Raw genomic sequence first — 5,853 nt, forward strand, 5'->3', positions numbered from 1 at the left:
CTACATCCGCAACAGTCACAGGTGAAAGTTCAAGCTCCTCCTCTGTTGCCGTAGAAACAAACGGGGTTACAGGAACATGTTCATATTTGTACATGCCCTAGGTTTATTTTTATTTATATTTAATTAATTAGGCGAGTCAGTTAAAAATACATTATTATTTACTATGACTGCCGGGAAAAAACAGACAACGCGATGCCAATTTTGCGCAGCCCTATGGGACTCACGGCCGGATGTGATGCCACAAGGTACATAGCCACTAGGTACAGAAAGGAGCCAAGACTGTGGAAGAGGAATGTGCCTTTTCGAAAAAGCAGGAAACATATGTCCATGTGGTTCTAATGTGGGTGATACAGTTTTCTCGATTTGGAGAGTTGGTGCATGCCGAAAATAGAAAATGCATGAAAAAGTATTTAATTAGTGTGGTGAATACAATCATATCGTAACTAACAGTAATTAATTAAAACAAGGAAGTAATAATGAAACAATGCAAAGTATGTGTCTATGATTTACAGCACCAAATATCTGGTTTCCACTAGTTATCATAGCCACAAAGTCATAAACCCTGCCTTCTACAATTTCTCAGATGATGAACTTTACCCTAACCTTAACCACACGGCTGAATGTATTTCTAATCCTAAAATTAAATTAAGGTTAAGGTTAGGATTAAGGTTTAAAATCAGATACATTTTAGAAAGCAGGGTTTATGACTTTGTGGCTGTGGTTGTGACGACCCAAATCTCTACAATGTGTGGTTGTTGACGACCACAAATAACAATAAGAGTAGCGACCCTGTGTTTATAAACATGGATATAGACTTTGTAACTTCTGCATGATGTTGTGGCACAGTTGATGCCACGCAGGACTACGGGCCATAAGGTTGAGAGTTTGCTGACCAACACAGACAAAGTCCCTCTCTCAGTCTGTTTCATAGCACTACAATCAGAGCCATCTGCAGACAATGATCAACAAGGGGAATAATCAGATTTTCAATATTTTGACGTCAAATTTATAATTATGTAAAATATATGCAACAAATGTTCCACCAACAGGTTTCTGTGCCAATGCAACACAAAACTAATAAACCAAATAAATCAATATCATGGTTTGCGTTTTCAACACCACAATAAATAGACTATGTCAATCTCGACAAACAGAAAATACATCCCTCTCTACCTTGAAGGCGTGGCTTGACAATCTCCAAATGTCATTAAACTTTTTGGTGTTTTGTAACAGATGTCTCTTTCCATTCATCAATTGACAACGGCACAGTTTGGATTGATTGATTGATTTTATGTGTCAGTAAAAAAAATACATATACATACACCACATTTCCAAAGGTATGTGGACATCTCATTCCAAAATCATGGGCATTAATATGGAATTGGTCCCCCCTCTGCTGCTATAACAGCCTCCACACTTCTGGGAAGGCTTTCTACTAGATGTTGGAACACTGTGGTAGGATTTGCTTCCATTCAGCCACAAGAGCAATAGTGAGGTCGAGCAGTCGGCGTTCCAATTCATCCCAAAAGTTTTTGGATGGGGTTGAGGTCAGGTCTCTATGCAGGCCAGTCAAGGTCTTCCACACCGATCTCAACAAACCATTTCTGTATGGACCTCGCTTTGACCGTGGGGATATTGTCATGCTGAAACAGGAAAGGGCCTTACCCAAACTGTTACTACAAAGTCGGAAGCGCAGAATCGTCTAGAATGACATTGTATGCTGTAGCATTATTAGATCTGCTGCTATAACAGCCTCCACATTTCTGGGAAGGCTTTCTACTAGATGTTGGAACACTGTGGTGGGATTTGCTTCCTCTGCTGCTATAACAGCCTCCACACTTCTGGGAAGGCTTTCTACTAGATGTTGGAACACTGTGGTGGGATTTGCTTCCATTTGCTTCCAATCAGCCACAAGAGCAATAGTGAGGTCGAGCAGTCGGCGTTCCAATTCATCCCAAAAGTTTTCGATGGGGTTGAGGTCAGGTCTCTATGCAGGCCAGTCAAGGTCTTCCACACCGATCTCAACCAATCATTTCTGTATGGACCTCGCTTTGGCCGTGGGGATATTGTCATGCTGAAACAGGAAAGGGCCTTACCCAAACTGTTACTACAAAGTCGGAAGCACAGAATCGTCTAGAATGACATTGTATGCTGTAGCAATAAGATTTCCCTTCACTGGGAAATCAGCCCCAGACCATTATTCATCCTCCAACCAAACTTTACAGTTGGCGCTATGCACTGGGGCAGGGAACTTTACACCACTCCAGCAGATGCTTGGAACTGTGCATGGTGATCTTAGGCTTGTGTGTCATGGGATACTAGGAGTGGTGGGTTGGAATCAGGCGCAGAGAGCAGGGTTCAGTATATCGTGATTTATTCTCCGGACAAAAAAACGGTCATGCCAACATACAGGGCGCATAGAACAGACCAGCCCAAACACAGGACCAAACAGTCCGGAGAATACACACATGAAATCCACATCCAACAGAGTAACAAAAAACAATCCCGCACAAAACAAGGGCGGGACAAACTACTACATATAGGGAAGCTAATTAAACTAAAATACACACTGGTGAAACTATTAAGACAAAACCAACAGACAAACAAAAAAGGGATCGGTAGCGGCTAGTAGGACGGTGACGACGACCGCCGAGCACCGCCCGAACAGGCAGGGGAGCAAACTTCGGCAGAAGTTGTGACAGTACCCCCCCCCTCCCCTCCGGCAGCGCGCCACCACCGGCCTCGAGGACGACCAGGAGGACGAGGCGCCGGGCGATCCGGGTGGAGGCGGTGGAAATCTCTCAGGAGAGCAGGGTCCAAAATGTCCCCCCCCCCCCGGAACCCAGCATCTCTCCTCCGGACCGTACCCCTCACAGTCCACGAGGTACTGTAGGTCCCCCACCCCGTCTCGAATCCAGAATGCCACGAACCGTGTAAGCCGGGGACCCTCGATGTCCAGAGGGGGTGGAGGGACCTCAGGCACCTCACCTTCTTGCAGGGGACCAGCCACCACCGGCCTGAGGAGAGACACATGAAACGAGGGGTTAATACGGTAATACCTAGGAAGTTGTAACCTGTAACACACCTCGTTTATTCTCCTCGGGACTTTGAACGGCCCCACACACTGCGGCCCCAGCTTCCGACAGGGCAGGTGGAGGGGCAGGTGGAGGGTCGAGAGCCAGACCCTGTCCCCCGATGCAAACATGGGGGCCTCACTGCGGTGCTGGTCAGCGCTCCTCTTCTGCCATTCTCCCGCTAACCTTAGCGAGTCCTGGACGGCTTTCCATGTGTCCTTGGAGCGCAGTACCCATTCCTCAACCGCAGGAGCCTCGGTCTGGCTCTGATGCCATGGTGCCAGGACCAGCTGGTAACCTAACACACACTCAAAAGGGGACAAGTTAGTTGAGGAGTGGCGTAGGGAGTTCTGAGCGAGTTCAGCCCAAGGAGCATACCGTGCTCACTCACCAGGCCGGTCCTGGCAATAGGACCGCAGAAACCTGCCCTCATCCTGGTTTACGTGCTCCACCTGCCCATTTCTCTCGGGGTGAAAACCTGAGGTTAAGCTGACCGAGACCCCCAGTCTCTCCATAAATGCCCTCCACACTCTGGAGGTGAATTGGGGACCCCGATCAGAAACAATGTCCTCAGGCACCCCATAGTGCCGGAAGACATGGGTAAACAAGGCCTCCGCAGTCTGCAGGGCCGTAGGGAGACCGGGCAACGGGATGAGACGACAGGACTTAGAAAACCGATCCACAACAACCAGGATCGTAGTACTTCCCTGGGACGGGGGAAGGTCGGTAAGAAAGTCCACCGATAAGTGTGTCCACGGCCGTTGTGGAACGGGGAGGGGTTGTAACTTCCCTCTAGGCAGGTGCCGAGGAGCCTTGCTCTGAGCGCACACTGAGCAGGAGGAGACATAAGATCTCACGTCCTTAGCCAGCGTTGGCCACCAGTATCTCCCTCTAAGACTCCGCACTGTCCTCTCGATGCCAGGATGACCCGAGGAGGGGAGAGTATGAGCCCACCGGATCAGCTTATCCCGGACCCCCCTCCCAGCTGGACAGTTAGGGGGGGCCGGCTCTAACCGTGAGGCCCTCTCTATCTCCGCGTCCACCTCCCATACCACCGGTGCCACGAGACATGAAGGTGGAATGATGGGAGTTGGCTCAACGGACCGCTCCTCGGTATCATAGAGGAGGGACAGTCTTTGGTGTTTTGGGAGCCTGGCCGGTATGAGATGGTAAACCGAAACCTGGTGAAAAACATGGCCCATCTAGCTTGACGTGGATTTAGTCTCCTCGCTGCCCGGATATACTCGAGATTACGATGTTTAGTCCAGATGAGAAAAGGGTGTTTCGCCCCCTCAAGCCAATGTCTCCACACCTTCAGAGCCTTGACTACAGCTAACAACTCCCGGTCCCCCACGTCATAGTTTCGTTCGGCTGGACAAAGCTTTCTCGAAAAGAAGGCACAAGGGCGGAGCTTGGGTGGCACGCCCGAGCGCTGGGACAGCACGGCCCCGACCCCCGCCTCGGACGCGTCCACCTCCACTATGAACGATAAAGAGGGGTCCGGATACGCCAACACGGGCGCATTGGTGAACAGCTCCTTCAAACGACTGAAAGCTCTGCGCACCTCTGCTGACCAATGCAAGCGCACCGGTCCTCCCTTCAGCAGTGAGGTGATGGGAGCAGCCACCTGACCAAAACCCCGGATAAACCTCCGGTGGTAATTGGCAAACCCTAAAAACCGCTGCACTTCTTCCACCGTGGTCGGAGTCGGCCAATTACGCACGGCTGTAACGCGGTCATTCTCCATCACCACCCCGGAGGTGGAAATACGATAACCCAGGAAGGAAACGGACTGTTTGAAAAACTCACATTTCTCCGCCTTGCAATACAGGTCATGCTCCAGCAGTCGCCCAAGTACCTTACATTTACCTTACGCATCAGAGACACATGCGCCGCGCGTGTGGCAGAATAGATCAAAATTTCATCGATGTACACTACCACTCCCTGCCCGAGCAGGTCTCGGAGAATCTCATCTACGAAGGATTGGAAGACAGCTGGAGCATTCTTCAACCCATATGGCATGACGCGGTACTCATAATGACCAGATGTAGTACTAAATGCGGTTTTCCACTCATCTCCTCCCCGGGATACGTACCAGATTATACGCACTCCTCAGGTCCAGTTTTGTGAAGAAGCGCACCCCGTGAAATGATTCCACCGCCATAGCGATGAGAGGTAGTGGGTAACTAAACCCCACTGTGATGGAATTTAGACCTCTATAATCAATGCACGGACGCAGACCTCCATCCTTCTTCTTCACAAAAAAAGAAGCTTGAGGAGACGGGTGATGCGGAGGGCCGAATGTACCCCTGTCCCAGTGATTCAGCAACATATGTTTCCATCGCTACTGTCTCCTCCTGGGACAATGGATACACATGACTCCTAGGAAGTGCAGCATTCTCCAGAAGGTTTATCGCGCAGTCCTCTCAACGATGGGGTGGTAATTGGGTCGCCCTCTTTTTACTGAAGGCGATAGTCAAATCGTCATATTCAGAGGGAATGCGCACGGTGGAAACCTGGTCTGGACTCTCCACCGTAGTCGCAACAACGCCAACTCCTATACACCTACCTGAACACTCCTCTGACCACCCCTTAAGAGCCCCAGGAAATCACCGGGTTGTGTTGAGCTAGCCAGGGAATTCCCGACACCACTGGAAACGCAGGTGAAACTATAAGGACCAGACTAATCTGCTCCTTATGATCCCACTGCGTTACCATGTCCAGCGGCACCGTAGCCTCCCTAACTACTCCTGACCCTAATGGTCGGCTATCTAAGGAG

This window comes from Oncorhynchus masou, chromosome 24, assembly GCF_036934945.1.
Source record: "Oncorhynchus masou masou isolate Uvic2021 chromosome 24, UVic_Omas_1.1, whole genome shotgun sequence".
NCBI lineage: Eukaryota > Metazoa > Chordata > Actinopteri > Salmoniformes > Salmonidae > Oncorhynchus > Oncorhynchus masou.